This window comes from Zea mays, chromosome 10 (assembly GCF_902167145.1).
Source record: "Zea mays cultivar B73 chromosome 10, Zm-B73-REFERENCE-NAM-5.0, whole genome shotgun sequence".
Classification (NCBI taxonomy): Eukaryota; Viridiplantae; Streptophyta; class Magnoliopsida; order Poales; family Poaceae; genus Zea; species Zea mays.
In genome coordinates this window covers 59290499-59312925 of record NC_050105.1, presented here as the reverse complement: position 1 = coordinate 59312925, position 22427 = coordinate 59290499, and the positions used below count along the sequence as shown (strand labels likewise).

The window sequence follows — 22427 nt, the reverse complement described above, 5'->3', positions numbered from 1 at the left end:
TACGCCATCGCCCCCGATGCAGTAGACCGGGACAACAGGGAATTCAATAACAAGGCGGAGCGGGTGAAGCAAGAGCTGTGGGTAAGTCTTAGTATATTGTAAAATATGTCGCATTCGTTGCAAATTCTTGAAATAATGTATGGATACATCGTTTTTGTATGCAGGATTTCTTCAGATGCGATGCTGGATACGAGGCTAGGGCGGATGTGGTGGCCACCACGAGCTGTAAGAAGCTCGTCGTGGACATGCACTATGAGGCCCGCATCCAGGCCATCATCACCTACCACGGCTCCGTCCTTGGGGAGAAGGTGACCAAACCTCAAGCCCGAACCATGTCGTTGACCAGGGAGCAGTACCTGCAGGTAAAGTCATGCATGTTTGGTACCAGTACTCCATGCATGAATTTTATTTTATCTTCTGATATGCACTTTATGTGTTTACTTTGCAGGTGATTCCACATTGGTGCGCCGCACATCCTCTGTGCTGGGAGCAGATGGTGGATAGGTGGTGTTCGGCTGAGTGGGACGAGGCGCACACAGCTAGCCGGGAACGGCGTTTGATGATGCAAGGCCCCTCCCACCACCAAGGCAGCCGGAGCCTGGGCCAATATGCCGAAGCATGGGTACGCCACCTATTTTATTTAGATATATAGCACTAAGTTAGATATTATTTCTAACTATCTCGTTGGTTTTTGTTGCAGTCGGCGTCACATGGTGGCAGACCTTGCTCCACCTTCTCGGCCTATGCTATGGCCCATAAGGGTAAGGCGACGTCCGACGTCACCTACAACCCAGATGACGGGCTCGAGGCCTACACCAACCCCGCCGTCTACAGCCGCCTCCATGACTACACCGCCATGGCGCAGGAGGTCCATGGCCCAGACTATGATCCGAGCACTGAGCCGATCGACCCCGATGTGCTCTTGAGGGTCGGAGGAGGCAAGAGACATGGGCGGTACTGGATTGCCGACGGGGTAATCGACTCGTCCTCCACTCCCACTCTGTCTCAGGTGAGAGCAAGGAGCACGGGCTCGATTCCAGCCATTCGACCTCGGCACGACAGCTCACAGCATCGCATACAACAACTCGAGGTTAGTGCTTCTGTAACTCGTCCTTCCTTGAGTTATATACCTACTCTTTGAGTTACTATAACGTTGGCTTGTAATATTACAGACCCAACTAGAAGAAGAGAGGAGGGAACGTCACGAGATGGAGGCGAGGATGATGGCGGAGCGGGAGGCGGAGCACCGGGCAGATCATCAGAGGATGGCGGAGATGTTCCAGTACATGCAGAGCCTTGGCGCCGCACAGGGCATCGCTCCACCACCTCCATTGTTCCCTCCAGTTGACCCTGCTCTCTTCCACACTCCTGTGAGTATCAAAATTGTAGTTAGATTTTTGTAATGCATCTGGTATAACACATGCAATCTCTTCTCTGTGCAGGGCCAATCTAGAGCGGCATCCAACAACCCTCCGGAAGGGTTCAGCCCAACGCAGCCCCGGTCAAACCGCCCACCTCCATGAGTGTTGTGTTTTCATTGTTTTAGACTTCAGAACTTATGTATAATACTTATGTCTGTGTTTGATACTTATGTGAGACCTTGCGACGTTTGAGACTTATGTTTGTGGTTGATACTTGTGTTGAACACTTATGTTTGTGATGAATATTTATGTTTGTGGTGACGGTTTTATGTTTGTGTTGGCTATTTATGTCTGTGATGATATCTGTGATGTACATATGTGATATATATGTGATATCTTCTGTTTGTGTGGATGGAATACAAAAAACAAATAAAAAAGGTATATACTGGTCACTTTGCCGAGTGTTACACTCGGCAAAGAGGCGCTTTGCCGAGTGTCAGGGTCATAACACTCGACAAAGAGCACAGACCTGGGCACCGGCTTAAGTTCTTTGCCGAGTGTTATGTCGCTGGCACTCGGCAAAGAGGTCGGCTTTGCCGAGTGCTGCACAGAACACTCGGCAAAGAGCCTGACATGGGGACCCTCCCTGGCGGGCTCTTTGCCGAGTGTCCCAATTGGCACTCGGCAAAGACGGCGGCTTTGCCGAGTGCTGCCTGGAAGACACTTGGCAAAGATATCTGCTTTGCCGAGTGTCACCAGGGACACTCAGCAAAGCCGCCGTCTCTATCACCCGGCGCCGTAACGGCCGCTTTTCTTTGCCGAGTGCTCTCTGGCACTCGGCAAAGAGGTTTGCCGAGTGCCCGAGAAAAAGCACTCGGCAAAGAAGGCTTTGCCGATGCACTGTTTGCCGAGCCTTCTTTGCCGAGTGTCACACTCGGCAAAGCCTTTGCCGAGTGTTTTTAAGGCTTTGCCGAGTGCTTCAGGCACTCGGCAAAGCGATTGATTCCGGTAGTGGTTGTAGTTGTCGCGTGTAATGACACTATGATATCATAGGTATCCAAAAAGTTCATAGAGTTAGGAAGAAAGCGACAAGACAAGCATATACGAGAGATCCCTTCGATCCAAGGTAACACTATGGACACCATCACATAGGTGATTTATAGAAGTTTGAGTCATGGATATGTAATACTCTATGTCCTCTTTATGTACGATAGATTGATGAATATGGAGGCAAAAAAGATTAACTATCAGGTATCTACTAAGCTTAATCACCGACTAACTCCATGTTTTCATTTTGTTCTAGTGAGAGTTCTAGACTAATTGTGTAGTTTATGGAGTTGAGTTGATTATGTATTGATCTATATTTAATGGAGCCATCTCAAGCCCTAGGTGTGAGTGTTTGTCAGAGTCTTAATCCCTATCTATGTTGCTCTTATCCTCTCTTTTATAGCACAAGGGGAGAGAGTTGCATACATGTTGGACAAAAGGATCTATCTTGCAGAGTTTCAACACACTTATCTCCCCACCAATGTGGAGATATACTCAGTGCACGTCTCGATTATGCCACAGTGTCAAGCATGTCTTGTTGCAATGGCAGATAAAAGGATCTCAATGCCCAAGAGGAGTGGTGAATTAGGCTTCTCTAAATTTTATTGCATAAATTAAAACCTATTAGTAAGCCCAACTTCATTCCTTATGCATAGAAGTGTTTCTATCTATGGATCAAAAATTTTGCATCATAAGCTCCAATCTTGAATGTAATTGCTCAAATATAAATGCTCAAAACAAAGTAAGAATTAGGAATGCATCGATGTTTTCTTGAGGTATCATAGAGTCGACATTGTCCACTAGTCCTTGTTGGAGCACCCACACAAGTTTGTCGCTCCCCTTTAATTCGTGTAAGGGACAAGTGCTCTTTATGAGCTAGTTCTCTGTCTCTCTGGCATGATAAAGCACTCACAAATCATATACACTTTTAAGTTGGATCACCCATAAACTCTTAGGTTAATCATCGAACTTCCATCACCAACAAGTCATCTAGGATCACATTGAAAAGGTCTATAAACAATCACGACAAGTCACCATTGTTTCTACCGAGATTTGTATTGTCCTTGTGGGCCAAATATTTAACCATACCCAAGGATATGGATAACACACCAAGAAAGTTATTTCACGTAATTCTTCTTTGTCACCACCTTTGGAGGCTAATAAGAGCGTCCAAGCCAAGCTAGATGCCTAATTCATGTTAAGCTTGAGTCCTTGAAATCCAAGACTATCCTATAGTAAAACGGACACATACAAACTCCACTTTTGATGATCCACCTACAAATGGCAAGATAATTTCATATGCTGACATATGAATTTAGTTTGACATCAAAATTCCAGCGGAGGCAACAAAAATCATCAAAACAAGATAGCATCAAGAATTTGCATCATTGTCTTTTGGGTTGTTGAGCCACATAACATATAGTCCTAGTGAGGGAGCGAATACGGGTTCCTAGACACCCCTTATACTATATAATCTACCGCAGTCGCTCATGTTAGAGTTTGGATTTTACTTTAGATCAATATATCATTGAACAATAGTTGTTATCGGTTGTGACACCCTAACTTCGTGATCTTAATCATGCATCTGTCATTATCACTTTAAGCTAGGTACTGCAAAATGATGCCCCATGTCGTCAAGTATGACACCGTTGATAGATGTCTGCATTGTATGTGCTCATGGGTATGCCTTTGGCCTCATATGTGGATACAATAATGACCTATGTCATCGAGTCTAACATAGTTAGTAGTTGCACGTACTACATAGTACTCGTTAGTATGCATGTAATCTCAAACTAACTATAGTGATGCTTTTTGACCATAACATCGTTCTTACCTCAAGCACAGTGTCACATGCCCGACCTAGTGTCACACCTGGTTTTGGAAGGTAAACCGAATGCGAACCATGTACGTGCAAGGATCAGAAACTCACGTACACATCGATTACATAATTGGACATCATCACACAATGCTCGAAATAAATAGCGGAAAGGTACTTTATTACATCAAGATGTTCAAGACATCCACAGAGTCTAATACATAACCATTGTTCAACATAATTATCAAAGTGCGGAAATACGAAACGTAGATGCTGAGCCTACACAGGCAGCTGACTGGGGGTTTGCCACTAAGAAAGAACTAGAACTCGTCATATTCCTGGAACTCCTCGAAGTCATCCATGTTGCCAGCATCACCTCCTGAGCACTGAGTACACTGGGGACAACCTGGGGCGGGGGTGGTGTGTAAAGCAAGGGTGAGTACACATCAACGTACTCAGTAAATGTCCCGTTTGGCTAAAGTAGACTAGCTGTATATGGAGTTGAGGTCAAGCAGTTGCTTTTAGTTGGTCAAGTATTTATTACTATTAGTAGAGCCAAGTTTTAGTAATAAACCCAGTTATTACCCAAAAGTACCTCCTCGAAAGAGGAAATACCAGAGATCAGATTTTATATCATCATCATTAACCATCCTCATAAAAGTATCTAAAGTTCTTCTAATCAAAGAGGATCCCAAGGCTGCTCTTAACCGTGAGCTTGGCTGATATACCAGTTTTTAACGCTCTGCAGAGGTTGTACACTTTAGCCACAAGTCGTGATCCCTTTCCAGCCTGTGTTGTACAGACCCGATCTTCACTACCAAGGTGAATGTCCAGGAATACACTACGTAGCCTTTACAAAGACTCCCCTGGTGCATAGCTGCTCGTTAGGTTTCGTCAGTCGTACAAACGCAGTACACCTCCCCAAGGTGGGTGACTAACAAAACCAAATCAAAAGAACCTCTGCACCCCAACCTTGGCAGAGCGAGCACTACGCTCCGACCCCCATTAACGGCCATCCGGCAAAGCCAACTACACCCCCAGGTTCATCTAATTAATCAGCTAAGGGCGTCCCATTTCGCCCTCATGGTTGTACTGTTATCCCGGGCGGTCACTCCATGAATAGGTCCTTATGGAGAGGTACTCAGGAAAAAGGCCTAAGCCCCATAAGGTATCACAAGATCATCCACATAATCAGGATAACAATATCATATCATAAATGTTCACATCATATTCATTGATTAAGTTAGGGCAATAGCAACATGCTAACCATGATAACCCAAAAGGTAGACAAGGGTAAGGTAAATACAGACTAGTCAATCCTTAGGTTTCATAAAGTAATGCGGGACAGTGAATCATAAACTATGTAGGACATAATGGGTCAGAGGACACTTGCCTTCACCAGGTTGCTGCTCAGGGAGGTCTCCAACAACACACTCAGGAATCTCGGACTGCTCGTTATCTAAATAAAGTGAGCATGCATTCAATACATTTGGAAAGTACAAATGAACATCACACCAAACATGTACAAACATTGGAACACATCTTAAAAATACTTAATACTACATAAAGGATAATGGATTCAATGTATAACATAAACTATAACCTACATTAACTTTGTTTGAAAATAGATTACTATTTCTCCTAAGTGTTATTTACAAGTACAAAATCATAGATCAATTTATTTTATGGTGACCTAAAATTTAGAACAGAGATGAACTTATATAATACATATTATTAATATCACAAGTTTAAGCAAGTTTAAATCTCTAAGGTTCTCCTTTATTTACACTACACCAAAATCATACACTTCCTACGGTTTTTTAACTTCCTACAGCTTTTATAACAAACCGTAGGAAATAAATAACTTCCGAGAGGCAACTGGTACCTCTAAGAAATAAACATAACTTCCTACGGTTTTTTATAAAAGCTGTCTTTAGTTAAAAATTTGTAGGAAGTTAACTAACTTCCTACGCCCTCCTCTAGGAAGTTAGGTTTCATCTGTTCACCAGCCAAACGAATAGCTAACTTCCTACGGCTGGCTCTAGGAAGTTAGCTAGGTAGCTAACTTCCTACGGCCTCCTCTAGGAAGTTAGGTTTCAGCTGTTGACCGGTCAAACAAAAATCTAACTTCCTACGGTCGGCTATAGGAAGTTACTTAACTTCCTAGAGGCAAAGTACAAACTCTAGGGAGTTACGTAACTTCTTACGGCTTTACTCTAGGAAGTTATGTTTTTTTATTTTTAACCTCCCTCAACCTTATCTCTTCTCTCACCTTTCTCAACATCTCTCTGTCTCACGCCCAACTGGCCGCCTTTCCTGCGCCCTTCTCTCCGACGCTCGGCCGGCTCCGCCCCCGGCCACGCCCGGCCCCGCCGCGCCCGCCTCTCCCGCCCCCGACCGTGCCCACCCCCGGCGTGCCCCGCCCCCGACGAGCCCGCCCCGGCCGTCGCCCGCCCCGGCCGTCGCTGCGGCCGCCTTTCCTGCCCCCGACGAGCCCGCCCCGGCTTCTGCCGCGGAGCAGACCGAATATCATCCCGAGCAGATCGAATATCTCCCAGCAGCGGTGGCTGTTGCGGTGTTGTCGCATCCATGCCCTAGTCGACCACGCCGCCCCCAGTAGCCCGCTGCTGTCGCGGCTCGCGCCTCGTATCCGTAATAGCTACACCGCGCCACCTACCCCGCTTCCTGCTGGCTGCATCGTCCTCAGGTCTTCCGAAGGCAAGCTCCAATCCCCAACCACTATTCACAAGGTTTGAATTCTGTACCAGTGAATCAAGAGATCTCGAGCTCTGTTTTGTGGGCAGGGTCAAGGATTGTCTAGAATCGCACCCTAACACTGTGTTTTGTTGTTCGTTTTAACTGATGACAAGTTGAACTAATGCATATATACAAGACATGAACTGTATATTCTAGTTCCTATATATCCTGTACCAGCAATATTATATCATTTTTCTCGTTTCTGAACAATCCAATTGGGGCCAAACCTTGTATTCCTATCTGATCTAATTACAAGTGTGTATATGTATTATGCCAACTAACTTTGATTATTTGTGTATAATGCCCACTAACTTCACTTATTTTGCCAAAAAAAGGTTGTACATGTTTACACTCATGCGGTTCACTGGCTCCTCCCTATTGGCTATTGCAGATGACTACAAAACTTGACCAATCTTCTGCGGAGCATCGCCCAGCAAAATTCGTAGCACCATTGTCTTTGAGCCCCAAGATCTCAATGTTTGGGGCAAAAGCTGGGTTCATCATACCTAAGAACAAGCTGGCCGACTCACTCGTAATCCGGAGCACCAGTGACAAGAATGAAACACCAACTGCATCCAACAAAGATAGCAGCAGGCATGTTCACAGAAAGACAAAGTGGGGGCCTGAGGTGATAATGAATATCATTTTAACTCTAGCTGTTTTGCAATGCAATGTAATGTTTGTAGGATGAGCCTAAAGATGGGGTAGAGACAGAGAAGGGGAGACAGGTGGGAAATGTTGATGATGAGGTAGAGACAGAGGAGGGGAGATAGGTGGGACATGTGTATGATGAGGTAGATACAGAGGAGGGGAGACAGGTGGGAGATGTTGATGATCACTTTTGTTTGGCAAAACGAATGGTAAGTACAGTTTAAGCCATTTTCGTTGATTGTAGTTGACTTGCTATAATTTCTGGTTATAGTGTTTGTCAAATGTACATACAGGAAGCTAGCACTGGTGCAGTGCCCAGTGATGTTCAAATATACCTTAGGGGGCACAGAGGACCAGATCCTGCAAATCCAGATGTGTTGTGCAGCCAAAAGGCAACAGATCATGTGGTGAGTGTTTGGAAATGTTTGGTAGGTTCTGTTTCTATGGATTTTTGTATGTAAGATTGAATTGTTCTTTTGTATGAGGCTACATATGGCGAGGCGATGTGTAGTCAGCACGGACCAGACTATGACTGGAGGACCTCACCTGTTGATCCTCAGGCTGTGTATGCAAGTGGTGGAAAAGCTCATGGAAGGTGAAGACTCTACATATCTTATATTGTTTCATTGGTTGAGTGCAATACATGTATTCTTAATCCTGTCGTGATGTTACTTGTTTTGTAGGTACACAATGTTTGCTAACGTCATCGACTCGAGCTAGGTGAGGGTTCAGCGTGGAGGTTCATCGAGGTCTGCTTCTCGTAGCTCCCGTCGCTCCACTCAAGATCCAGCAGAAGTGGAGCAACTGCGAGAAGAACTTAGACGACATCAGGATTACTTGAAGCAACAAGCTGCGCAACATGAATATTATGCTACACAGATTCAGCAACAACAAACACTCATACAAGTAAGTTCAAAAGATAATAGGTTTCACTTTAAGATATGTATTGATTTAAAACGCTGATGTGAATGAGTTCGACAAATTTGTAGCAACTAGCACAGGCCCAAGGGATACACGTCCCGGTGCCCCCCCACCACCACCACCTCCCGTTCATTATCCTTGGTCTTCACCTCCACCTATACCTACATCTCCATCTACCGAACATCAGGTATGCATATTCATCATCATTTACTTGTTGTTAGTTATATTATGATGTAACTCAGCAAATGTCATTTGTACATGTATATTAGACCCCTCCAGCTACCTTGCCGACGCATGAACAAGAGGACGGGTTAGACTTTGTCAAAACCCTCTTCAATAGTGGAGGTATCGACCATCACTCTTCACTGTAACCCGATGGTGATCGGCGACCGTGAGCTTCCATGTTATTGTGTTCTGATACTTGAGACTTTTATTATGACTATGTATGAGATATTGTCTCTTATTAGTACTAGATGATGAGATGTGTGTTATTATGACTATGGATGAGACTTTTGTGATGTAATTGATGAGACTATGGATGAGACTTTTGTGATGTATATGATGACACTGTGGATTTAAATATTGTTATGTGATTGTGTGTGAGATGTTTTATGCGAAAATATGTTGTGCTATATAGCTATTTATATATTTGTTATGTTGTGGAATGTGGTGTAAAATATAAACAACATTTGTAATGCTGGTCAAATTAACTTCCTAGAGGCTTACTAACTTCCTAGGGGCTACAGTCAGCCGTAGGAAGTTAGTCAGCTAACTTCCTAGGGGCTACAGTAGTCCGTAGGAAGTTAGTCAGCTGACGGCGTGAAACTACTAACTTTCGAGAATCTACTAACTTCCGAGAGGCTTATTGAAAGGGAAATGTGCCCTTGGGCCATTTCTAAGTATTTTGGTGATTAAGTGTCCAACACAAATGGTTATGTGTTAAACTATGACAAATGGTGGACAAAGTGCAAATCAATACAAAGGTATGATTCTAGACTTAGTACATTGATTTTTGTGTACTAACATATGTGTCTAAGTGCTAGAATCAGAGAAAAAAACAAATTGAAAAGACTTGGCTCGAGCAGCCAAGACTCTGCTCAGTCTGGGTGCACCGGACTGTCCGGTGGTGCACCGGACAGTGTCCGGTGCGCCAGACTGGCGCTGGTCAACTGGCCGCTCTCGGGAACTCGACAGCGGCATACGGCTAAAAATCACCAGCGGTGAGCCAACGGTCGGTCGCGCAATCCGCGCGTGACGCGTGGCTGGGCCAACGGTCTGAAGGGGGCACCAGACTGTCAGGTGCGCCAACGGCTCCAAATAGTCAACGGTCGGCTGCGCCAGAATAGGAAAGAAATCTGCACCGGACAGTGTCCGGTGGTGCACCGGACTGTCTGGTGCACCAGTCGACAGAAGGCAAGATTTGCCTTCCTGGATTGCTCTCAACGGCTCCTAGCTGCCTTGGGGCTATAAAAGGGACCCCTAGGCGCATGAAGGAGTACACCAAGCATTCTTTGATCATCTCTTAGCACCAAGACATCTCTCTAGCGCATTTGTTTCGTTGTGATAGCAATTTGAGCTCCTCTTGAGTTGAGAACTCCGTGTGTGATCTAAGAGTTCAAGTTGTGAGTTATGTGCGTGTTTGTGCTCGTGCTTTGAGGCTTGTGTGTGTTGCTCTTCCCACTCTTACATCTGTGCTTCTTTGTGATCATCTCATTGTAAGGGCGAGAGGCTCCAAGTTGTGGAGATTCCTCGCAAACGGGAAAGAGTTAAGAAAGAAGAACACCGTGGTATTCAAGTTGATCATTGGATCACTTGAAAGGAGTTGAGTGCAACTCTCGTCCATTGGGACGCCACAACGTGGACTAGGCAAGTGTTGTACTTGGCCGAACCATGGGATAAATCTCTATGTCTCTTGTGCTTGTTTTTACTGTGTCAACTGTGGTTCACAAGAGCTCTCCTTAGCCACTTGATTTCTTTGTGCTAACACTTAATCAAGTTTGTGGCTTTAAGTTTCAAGTTTTTACAGGATCACCTATTCACCCCCCCCCTCTAGGTGCTCTCAATTGGTATCAGAGTCTTTCTCTTCACGAAAGGGACTAATCGCCCGAAGAGATGGATCCTAAGGGAAAGGGGATGGTGGTCAACGATAAGGAGAAGGAGTCCATCTTCAACGAGCCGAGGGACGACAAAGCCACTGACTCCGGCTGGAGTCAAAAGAAGAAGGATGGGAAGAAGAAGAGGCGGATCAAGAAGATAGTCTACTACGACAGCGACGAGTCTTCCTCTTCCCAAAAGGACAACAAATACGAGGAGAAAAAGAAAACGGTTGACTCGAACTTTTCTTTCGATTATTCTCGTATTCCGCAAAGTTCCAATGCTCATTTACTTTCCATTCCACTTGGTAAACCTCCTCACTTTGATGGAGAGGACTACGGATTTTGGAGTCACAAAATGCGTAGTCACTTGTTCTCTCTCCAAGTATATGGGAGATAGTAGAAAATGGAATGCAATTTGATAGTACGGATAGCCCCATATTTATCAATGAACAAATTCACAAAAATGCACAAGCTACTACTGTTTTGTTAGCATCATTGTGCAGGGAGGAATATCATAAGGTGAGCGGCTTGGATAACGCCAAGAAGATTTGGGACACCCTCAAGATCTCACATGAGGGGAACGACGTCACCATACTCACCAAGATGGAGTTGGTGGAAGGCGAACTAGGAAGGTTCGCAATGATCAGGGGAGAGGAGCCAACTCAAACATACAATAGGCTCAAGACCCTGATCAACAAGATAAGAAGCTATGGAAGCACGAGATGGACGGACCACGACGTCGTCCGACTTATGCTAAGGTCCTTCACTGTCCTTGATCCTCATCTTGTAAACTCTATTCGTGAGAATCCTAGGTACATCAAGATGACGCCCGAGAAAATACTCGGAAAGTTTGTAAGTGGGCTAATGATGATCAAGGAGGCGAGATACGTCGATGAGGCGTTGAATGGCCCAATCTACGAGCCTCAAACCGTTGCTCTCAAAGCAACAAGTAGTAGGGAGGCGCTACCTAGCAAGGTGGCGCAAGTTGAGGCGGCCGGGCTAAATGAAGATGAAATGGCCCTCATCATCAAGCGCTTCAAGACGGCGCTCAAAGGTCGCAAGGAGCATCCCAACAAGAGCAAGACGAAGGGGAAGCGCTCCTGCTTCAAGTGTGGTAAGGTTCGTCATTTTATTGCTAACTGTCCTGATAATGATAGTGACCAGGATCAAGAAAAGAAGAGGGAAAAGAAGACTTACAAGAAAGCAAAGGGCGAGGCACATCTTGGCAAAGAGTGGGACTCGGATTGCTCTTCATCCGACGACGAAGGACTTGCCGCCTCGGCCTTCAACAAATCATCCCTCTTCCCCAACGAGCATCACACCTGCCTCATGGCAAAGGAAAAGAAGGTATACACTAGGAATACTAGTACATATGCTTCTTCAAGTGATGATGAATCTAGCGATGATGAAATAGACTATGCTAGTTTATTCAAAGGTTTAGATAGAACTAAAATTGATAAAATCAATGAATTAATTGATGCTTTGAATGACAAGAATAGATTGTTAGAAAAGCAAGAAGATCTTTTGTATGAAGAGCATGATAAATTTGTAGATGTCCAAAAATCTCTTGCTTTAGAAGTTAAAAGGAATGAAATGCTTTCTTGTGAATTATCTACTTGCCATGAGACTATTTCTAGTTTAAAAAGTGTTAATGATGATTTAAATGCTAAGCTAGAAGTAGCAAATAAATCTAGTTCTTGTGTAGAACATGTAGTGATATGCAATAGGTGTAAGGACTTCAATGTTGATACATGTGTTGAGCACCTTACTTCTATTGCAAAACTAAATGGTGAAGTGGCTAGTATTAATGCCCAACTTAAGACTAGCAAAAATGAATTTGATAAACTAAAATTTGCAAGGGATGCCTACACTGTTGGTAGACACCCCTCAATTAAGGATGGTCTTGGCTTTAAGAGGGAAGCCAAGAACTTAACAAGTCATAAGGCTCCCATCTCCGCCAAGGAGAAAGGGAACGCCCCTATGGCTAATAGTGTTCAAAAGAATCATGCTTTCATTTATAGTGATAGAAAATTCTCTAGAAATGCTTACAGGAATTATTCTTATGATTCATATGCTATGTCTGCTTCTAGTTCTTCCATTGTGCATCATTTGCCTAGGAGAAATGTTGTTCATGTACCTAGGAAAGCAAGTAATGATTCTTCTACAATTTATCATGCTTGCAATGCTTCCTTTGCAATTTGTAGAAAGGATAAGAAAGTGGTTGCTAGGAAATTATGGGCAAAATGCAAGGGAGATAAAACTTGCATTTGGGTCCCTAAGGCTATTGTCACTAACCTTGTAGGACCCAACAAGAGTTGGGTACCTAAGACCCAAGCCTAAATTGCCTTGCAGGTTTATGCATCCGGGGGCTCAAGCTGGATTATCGACAGCGGATGCACAAACCACATGACGGGGGAGAAGAAGATGTTCACCTCCTACGTCAAGAACAAAGATTCCCAAGATTCAATCATATTCGGTGACGAGAATCAAGGCAAGGTTAAAGGACTAGGAAAGATTGCTATTTCATCCGAGCACTCCATTTCTAATGTGTTTTTAGTTGAGTCGCTCGGGTATAACTTGTTGTCAGTTAGTCAACTTTGTAATATGGGTTATAATTGCTTATTCACAAATATAGATGTGTATGTCTTTAGAAGAAGTGATGGTTCATTAGCGTTTAAGGGTGTACTAGACGGCAAACTTTATTTAGTTGATTTTGCAAAAGAGGAGGCCAGTCTAGATGCATGCTTAATTGCTAAGACTAGAATGGGCTGGCTGTGGTATTGCCGTTTAGCACATGTGGGGATGAAGAACGTTCACAAACTTCTAAAGGGAGAACATGTGTTAGGTCTAACAAATGTGACTTTCGAAAAAGATAGACCTAGTGCAGCTTGTCAAGCAGGTAAACAAGTGGGAAATGCTCATCATAGCAAGAACGTGATGACCACATCAAGACCCCTAGAGCTGCTGCATATGGACCTCTTCGGACCCGTCGCCTACCTTAGCATCGGGGGAAGTAAGTATGGTTTAGTAATTGTTGATGATTTTCCCCGCTTCACTTGGGTATTCTTTTTGCAGGATAAATCTGAAACCCAAGGGACCCTCAAGCGCTTCCTAAGGAGAGCTCAAAATGAATTTGGGCTCAAGGTGAAAAAGATAAGGAGCGACAACGGGTCCGAGTTCAAGAACCTTCAAGTGGAGGAGTACCTTGAGGAGGAAGGAATCAAGCACGAGTTCTCTGCTCCCTACACACCACAGCAAAACGGTGTGGTAGAGAGGAAGAACAGGACGCTCATCGACATGGCGAGGACGATGCTTGGAGAGTTCAAGACGCCCGAGCGGTTTTGGTCGGAAGCCGTGAACACGGCTTGCCACACCATAAACCGGGTCTACCTTCATCGCCTTCTCAAGAAGACTTCGTATGAGCTTCTAACCGGTAACAAACCCAATGTTTCATACTTTCGTGTATTTGGGAGTAAATGCTACATTCTAGTGAAGAAAGGTAGGAATTCTAAATTTGCTCCCAAAGCTGTAGAAGGGTTTTTGTTAGGTTATGACTCAAATACAAAGGCGTATAGGGTCTTCAACAAATCATCGGGTTTGGTTGAAGTCTCTAGCGACGTCATATTTGATGAGACTAATGGCTCTCCAAGATAGCAAGTTGTTGATCTTGATGATGTAGATGAAGAAGACGTTCCAACAACCGCAATACGCACCATGGCAATTGGAGATGTGCGGCCACAGGAACAAAAGGAGCAAGATCAACCTTCTTCCTCAACAATGGTGCAACCCCCAACTCAAGACGATGAACAGGTTCATCAAGAAGAGGCGTGTGATCAAGGGGGAGCACAAGATGATCATGTTATGGAGGAAGAAGCACAACATGCCCCTCCAACTCAAGTTCAAGCGACGATTCAAAGGAATCATCCCGTCGACCAGATATTGGGTGATATTAGCAAGGGAGTAACTACTCGCTCTAGATTAGTTAATTTTTGTGAGCATTACTCTTTTGTCTCTTCTATTGAGCCTTTCAGGGTAGAAGAGGCCTTGCTAGATCCGGACTGGGTGTTGGCCATGCAGGAAGAGCTCAACAATTTCAAGAGAAATGAAGTTTGGACACTGGTGCCACGTCCCAAGCAAAACGTTGTGGGAACCAAGTGGGTGTTCCGCAACAAACAGGACGAGCATGGGGTGGTGACAAGGAACAAGGCACGACTTGTGGCAAAAGGTTATGTCCAAGTCGCAGGTTTGGACTTTGAGGAGACTTTTGCTCCTGTGGCTAGGCTAGAGTCAATTCGCATATTGTTAGCCTATGCCGCTCAACATTCTTTCAGGTTGTTCCAAATGGATGTGAAGAGCGCTTTCCTCAATGGGCCAATCAAGGAGGAGGTGTACGTAGAGCAACCCCCTGGCTTTGAGGATGAACGGTACCCCGACCACGTGTGTAAGCTCTCTAAGGCGCTCTATGGACTTAAGCAAGCCCCAAGAGCATGGTATGAATGCCTTAGAGACTTTTTATTGCTACTTCTTTCAAGGTTGGGAAAGCCGATCCAACTTTATTCACTAAGACTTGTGATGGTGACTTATTTGTGTGCCAAATTTATGTCGATGACATAATATTTGGTTCTACTAACCAAAAGTCTTGTGAAGAGTTTAGCAGGGTGATGACTCAAAAGTTTGAAATGTCGATGATGGGCGAGTTGAACTACTTCCTTGGGTTTCAAGTGAAGCAACTCAAGGACGGCACTTTCATCTCCCAAACGAAGTACACGCAAGACTTGATCAAGCGGTTTGGGATGAAGGACGCCAAGCCCACAAAGACTCCAATGGGAACTGACGGACACGTCGACCTCAACAAAGGAGGTAAGTCCGTTGATCAAAAAGCATACCGGTCTATGATAGGTTCCTTGCTTTACTTATGTGCTAGTAGACCGGATATTATGCTTAGTGTATGCATGTGTGCTAGATTTCAATCCGATCCAAGGGAGTGTCACTTAGTGGTCGTGAAGCAAATTATTAGATATTTAGTCGCTACGCCTTGCTTCGGGATCTGGTATCCAAAGGGGTCTACCTTTGACTGATTGGATATTCAGACTCCGATTATGCTGGATGTAAGGTTGATAGGAAGAGTACATCAGGGACGTGCCAATTCTTAGGAAGGTCCCTGGTGTCTTCGAGTTCTAAGAAACAAACTTCGGTTGCCCTATCCACCGCTGAGGCCGAGTATGTTGCCACAGGACAGTGTTGCGCGCAACTACATTGGATGAGGCAAACCCTCCGGGACTTTGGCTACAATCTGAGCAAAGTCCCACTCCTATGTGATAATGATAGTGCTATCCGCATGGCGGATAATCCTGTTGAACACAGTCGCACAAAGCACATAGACATCCAGCATCACTTTTTGAGAGACCACCAGCAAAAGGGAGATATCGAAGTGTTTTATGTTAGCACCGAGAACCAGCTAGCCGATATCTTTACCAAGCCAAGATGAGTCAACATTTTGCAGGCTGCGTAGTGAGCTAAATGTCTTAGATTCGCGGAACTTGGATTGATCTATAGCATACATGTGTCTTATGCCTTTGATCATGTTCCTTTATGCATATTGTTGTTATTTATGGTGGTCAAGTTGTACAAGCACTCCCCGGACCTCAAAAGTCCATGTGTGAGTGATGCACATATTTAGGGGGAGACGTGCTACAACTTGACCCTTTGAGACTAACCGTGTGCTTGAGTTTACTTGATTTAGTCTCAAAGGTGGATTGAAAGGAAAATGTGAACTTGGACCATGAAAGACTTCCACTGCACTCCGATGAGACGGTAACTTACTCCAAGTTCATCTCCATGTCTCTTATTGCCTTTTACTCTTATTCGAAGATTTTGGTGAGGCAATGGGGTTTTAAGGGCCAAGATTGATCTCGTTTTGGTGCTTGATGCCAAAGGGGGAGAAAATAAGGCCAAAGCAAGAAATGGATCAGCTACCACTTAAGAATTTTGAAAATAGTAGAGTTAGAGTTTTTGTTTGGCAAAATTCTCTTAATGTCTCTTCTTGTCAAAAGTTGGTCTCTTGTGGGGAGAATGTTTGATTATGAAAAAAAAGGAGAGTTTTTGAATCTTTGATCAATTTCTCTTGGAATACCTTTCTCTATGCCTCAACAAGTGAATTTGACTTAGAGATAGGAAATTGAGTTTGATTTGCAAAAACAAACCAAGTGGTGGCAACGGATGATCCAAATATGCCAAATTTGAATCAAAACAAATTCTTGTTCTCATTTGCATTGATGTTGCACTACTATATATTACTTTTTGTTATGTTGGCATAAATCACCAAAAAGGGGGGATTGAAAGGGAAATGCGCCCTTGGGCCATTTCTAAGTATTTTGGTGATTAAGTGTCCAACACAAATGGTTATGTGTTAAACTATGACAAATGGTGGACAAAGTGCAAATCAATACAAAGGTATGATTCTAGACTTAGTACATTGGTTTTTGTGTACTAACATATGTGTCTAAGTGCTAGAATCAGAGAAAAAACAAATGGAAAATACTTGGCTCGAGCAGCGAAGACTCTGCTCAGTCTGGGTGCACCGGACTGTCCGGTGGTGCACCAGACTGTCCGGTGGTGCACCGGACAGTGTCCGGTGCGCCAGACTGGCGCTGGTCAACTGGCCGCTCTCAGGAACTCGACGGCGGCGTACGGCTAAAAATCACCGGACTGTCCGGTGGTGCAGTGTCCGGTGCGCCAGACTGGCGCTGGTCAACTGGCCGCTCTCAGGAACTCGACGGCGGCGTACGGCTAAAAATCATCGGACTGTCCGGTGGTCCACCGGACTGTCCGGTGAGCCAACGGTCGGCCGCGCAATCCTCGCGTGACCCGTGGCCGGGCCAACGGTCTGAAGGGGTCATCGGACTGTCCGGTGTGCACCGGACAGTGTCTGGTGCGCCAACGGCTCCAAATCGTCAACGGTCGGCTGCGCCAGAATAGGAAAGAAATCTGCACCGGACAGTGTCCGGTGGTGCACCGGACTGTCTGGTGCACCAGTCGACAGAAGGCAAGATTTGCCTTCCTGGATTGCTCTCAACGGCTCCTAGCTGCCTTGGGGCTATAAAAGGGACCCCTAGGTGCATGAAGGAGTACACCAAGCATTATTTGATCATCTCTTAGCACCAAGACATCTCTCTAGCGCATTTGTTTCGTTGTGATAGCAATTTGAGCTCCTCTTGAGTTGAGAACTCCGTGTGTGATCTTAGAGCTCAAGTTGTGACTTGTGTGCGTGTTTGTGCTCGTGCTTTGAGGCTTGTGTGTGTTGCTCTTCCCACTCTTACATCTGTGCTTCTTTGTGATCATCTCATTGTAAGGGCGAGAGGCTCCAAGTTGTGGAGATTCCTCGCAACGGGAAAGAGTAAAGAAAGAAGAACACCGTGGTATTCAAGTTGATCATTGGATCACTTGAAAGGAGTTGAGTGCAACTCTCGTCCATTGGGACGCCACAACGTGGACTAGACAAGTGTTGTACTTGGCCGAACCACGGGATAAATCTCTGTGTCTCTTGTGCTTGTTTTTACTGTGTCAACTGTGGTTCACAAGAGCTCTCCTTAGCCACTTGATTTCTTTGTGCTAACACTTAATCAAGTTTGTTGCTTTAAGTTTCAAGTTTTTACAGGATCACCTATTCACCCCCCCCCCCTCTAGGTGCTCTCACTTATTAAGCCGTAGAAAGTTAGCTAACTTCCTAGAGCCCTCTAGGAAGTTAAGCTAACTTCCGACAAAAATTTTTCGAGAGCCAAACTTTCGATGGGATGGCTTAACTTCCGAGAGTTTCGCTAACTTCCTAGAGTTTAGACCTAACTTCCTAGGGTTTAGGCTCTAGGAAGTTTACTATTTTGGTGTAGTGTTATTTAAATAAATAAAACATACACCTACAATAGTTCATATTCAATCCTAAAAATGTAGAGTGTGCAGACAGTGAGTGAAACCATTTTATTTAAACAGAGAATAATTCTATGAACATTTTGCAATTTGAATCACTAAATTTGGAGTTCATATGCAAAAGTTATGAAATAAACAAGTTTGGGAATTCAAAATATGAAATTAGGGTTGATTCTGTGATTAAATAAAAGTCCAGGGGTCTAATTAAAACAAACCAGGGAACTATGCACTAAAACAGAGGACGGCGGGTTGATTTCCTAAAACCAGGGGGTTTCTTAAGCAAAACAGCCACGCGAAGGGGTATCGGGTGAATCTAACCGTTGGATCAGAAACCGACGGCCGAGATTAGATCTGCGGCCGAAGACGCGCGCGCGGGCGGGCGAGCGTTGACAGGTGGGACAGGGAGTGTCAGCGACAGAGGGGGAGAGCGTGCTGACCGAGCGGGCCCAGCGCCAGAGGAGAAACGGACGGCTATAGGGGTCCGAGGGGGTCCAAGCCGTTCGATCAAGATCGGACGGGGAGGGGTCCGAGGGGATCCGAGGGTGTCCGAGCCGTTCGATCAAGATCGGACGGGGAAATCAGACCGGGAAGGATGAGCGGCTGCGGGTGGTGCTGACAGGTGGGTCAGGGCGTCAGGCGCGCGTGCACGAAGCGGTATCCCACGGTCCGGGTTGTTCGATCTGAATCGGACGGAGGGGATCAGACCGAGGAAACAGACGGCTGCGGGCGGCGCCGCTCCTCTCCGCGGCAGTGAGGTCACCGGAGTTGAGGCAGACGCGAGCTAGGGTGGCTCCAGGGTCGTCGGAGTTGAGCAGAGAGGGAGAGAGTGCCACGGCGAACTCAATGGCAGAGAAGAGGCCATGAATCCATGGGCAGAGAGGGTAGAATGGCGGTGAGATGACCTCGGGCGGGCCGGAGCAACTCCGGTGAGCGATTCCGGCCACGGGGAGGGGACTTAAGGCGCGCTAAGGCCTGGGCTAGCTGCAGCAGAGACAGGAGTGACACAGGGAACTACTTCGGTGAACTAGACCGGGCTAAATCGGCCGACTACCGCGCGAGCACGGTGGACCGCCGCGCCCGAGCACCGGTGAAGGCGAAATTGGACGAACACAGCAATAAGGGAAATTGGGCACGGGGATGGGTGTCTCACCTCGGGGCAGAGCTCGGGGAGGCTAGGAGCGGTCACCGGCGAGCAGGATGGCCAGGGACGCGGGCGCGGGTCTCCAGCGGCGGCTGGAGGCGTGGGCAGAGCGCGAGAAAGGGTGAAGCTGCGCGAAATGAGGTGAGGGGTGTGTGTGGGGCACTGGCGGGGCTCTAAGAAGGGAGCTGGGCGCGTGGGTGGGCGTTGTGGCCGAGAAATCCGGCGACGTGCGCGAGTGCGCACGCGCCGGTCCACGGCCAGCGCGGGGAAGGCGGATCTGACTGGGAGGGTCCACGGCGCAGAGAGAGAAAAGGGGACGCGCGGGGGCAATGGCTCGGCACTGGCGAACCAGGCCCGCGAGACAGAGAGAGAGAGAGCGAACGAGCGAAGGAAACTGGCGCCGACAGGTCGACCCCACTGGGCAGCGAGCGAGAGAGGGAGGACGCGCCAGAGGAAAACGGTCGCTGACAGGTGGGGACCGCCTGTCAGGCGGCGCGGGCGCGGCCTGGCTGGGCTTAGTGGGACGACTGGGCTGCTTTCTCCTTTTCTTTTTCTCTGGATTTTCTAATTCCTTTTCTATTTCTTTTTCTATAGGGTTTTAAAATCCAAATTCAAACTAGGTTTCAAATTCAAATAAATTCAAACTTGTGCAACACTTCAAAGAATATTTTAAGCTTAGCATGATGCAACATGTCATGACTCATAATGTTTTGGCAATAATAAATAATTAAATCCCCCTAACTTTAATCTATTTCTACTCAAAAGGGAAAAAGGGAGAGAGAATCTAGAGAGAGATAAAACCTGGAGTGAGAGAGAGAAGAGTAACCAATGAATTTGGGTGATAATTAGAAAGAAATTTTATACCCCCAAATTCAGGGTGTTACAGACCTATCCCCCTTAAAAGAATCTCGCCCTCGAGATTCAGGGCTGGCTAGAAAAGAGCTCAGGGTACTTGGCTTTCAAATCATCTTCTCTTTCCTAGGTTTCTTCTTCTTCTGAGTGATGACCCCACTTGACTTTGCACATCCTGATGGTATTTCTCCGGGTGACCCGATCTGCTGTCTCCAAAATTTGAGTTGGCTTCTCAATATAAGTCAGATCCTCTTGAACTTCAAGATCCTCTGCTGGCAACTGCTCTTCTGGCACTCTCAAGCATTTCTTTAACTGAGACACATGAAACACATCGTGCACCGCGGACAGATTCTCTGGTAAAGCGAGTTGATAAGCCACTTCTCCACGTCTTGCTTGAATCTGATACGGCCCAATATATCGGGGTGCTAGCTTGCCTTTGACTCCAAACCTTTTGGTTCCTCTGATGGGTGACACCTTTAAGTAGACATAGTCTCCCACTTCAAAACTGAGTTCTCTTCTTCGGGTGTCAGCATAGCTTTGCTGTCTGGACTGTGCTGCCTTTAAATTCTCTTGGACCATTCTGATGTTCTCTTCGGCTTCATGCAAAATATCTGGACCGAACACCTGTCTTTCACCAGGTTGGTCCCAATGCAATGGAGTTCTGCAATTCCTCCCATAGAGCGCTTCAAATGGTGACATCTTTAAACTGGCTTGGTAGCTGTTGTTGTAAGAGAATTCTGCATATGGTAATCTCTTGTCCCAACCTATCTTATCTTGCAAAGCACAAGCCCTCAACATATCCTCCAGAATCTGATTTGTTCTCTCTGTTTGACCATCTGTCTGCGGGTAATAAGCTGAGCTGAACTTTAAGTGTGTGCCCAAAGCTTCATGCAACTGCTGCCAAAAATCAGAGGTGAATTGGGTACCTCTATCTGATACTATCTTCTTCGGAACGCCATGCAAGCACACAATCCGAGCCATGTATAGTTTGGCTAACACCGCACTGTTGTAGGTGGTCTTGACCGGTATGAAATGGGCCACCTTTGTCAAACGGTCCACTACTACCTAGATGGAGTCATAACCAGTACGAGTGCGGGGCAAACCGACTATGAAATCCATCCCAATCTCATCCCATTTCCACTGAGGAATCTGCAACGGTTGCAACAAACCTGCAGGTCTCTGATGTTCTGCTTTAATCCTCTGACAACTGTCACATACAACCACATACTCTTCTATCTCTCTTTTCATACCGTACCACCAAAATCTTTTCTTCAGGTCTTGGTACATCTTCTCACTACCAGGGTGTATAGAGTATGCTGTCTCATGGGCTTCTTTGAGAATCAGTTCCCGGATCAATTTGATATCGGGAACACACAATCTGTCCTTGAACCATACCACTCCTTCTACATCTTCATGGAAATCCTTGCCTTTCCCATCTATGATCAGCTGCCGGATCTCGTTGATCTTCTCATCCTCCTTCTGACCTTTCCTGATGTCTTGCTCTAGAGTGGGTTCCAACTCAATTGCCATTCCTTCGGTGTTGTTCAGAAATCCATGGTTCAATCTGTCGAACTCCTTCGCTAGCTCATACGGCATCGGGTGAGCGGCCAACATATTAACTTGACTTTTTCTACTAAGAGCATCTGCAACCACATTTGCTTTGCCTGGGTGATAATGAATCTCCAGCTCATAATCTTTGATCAATTCTAGCCATCTTTGTTGCCTCATGTTTAACTCTGACTGAGTGAATATATATTTGAGACTCTTGTGATCCGTGTAGATATCACACTTCTGTCCATAAAGATAATGTCTCCAGGTCTTCAATGCATGAACCACGGCTGCTAATTCCAGATCATGAGTAG

General features: G+C 45.7%; 1 long non-coding RNA gene across 1 annotated transcript; it reads left to right on the top strand.

Moving 5' to 3' along the window:
• The first annotated feature begins 8701 nt into the window (after nt 1–8701).
• Nucleotides 8702–9110, top strand: LOC118473552 (uncharacterized). Its single transcript, XR_004853153.1, has 2 exons — nt 8702–8740; nt 8823–9110. It is a non-coding gene; the product is annotated as an uncharacterized lncRNA (long non-coding RNA).
• The last annotated feature ends 13317 nt before the right edge of the window (nt 9111–22427 follow it).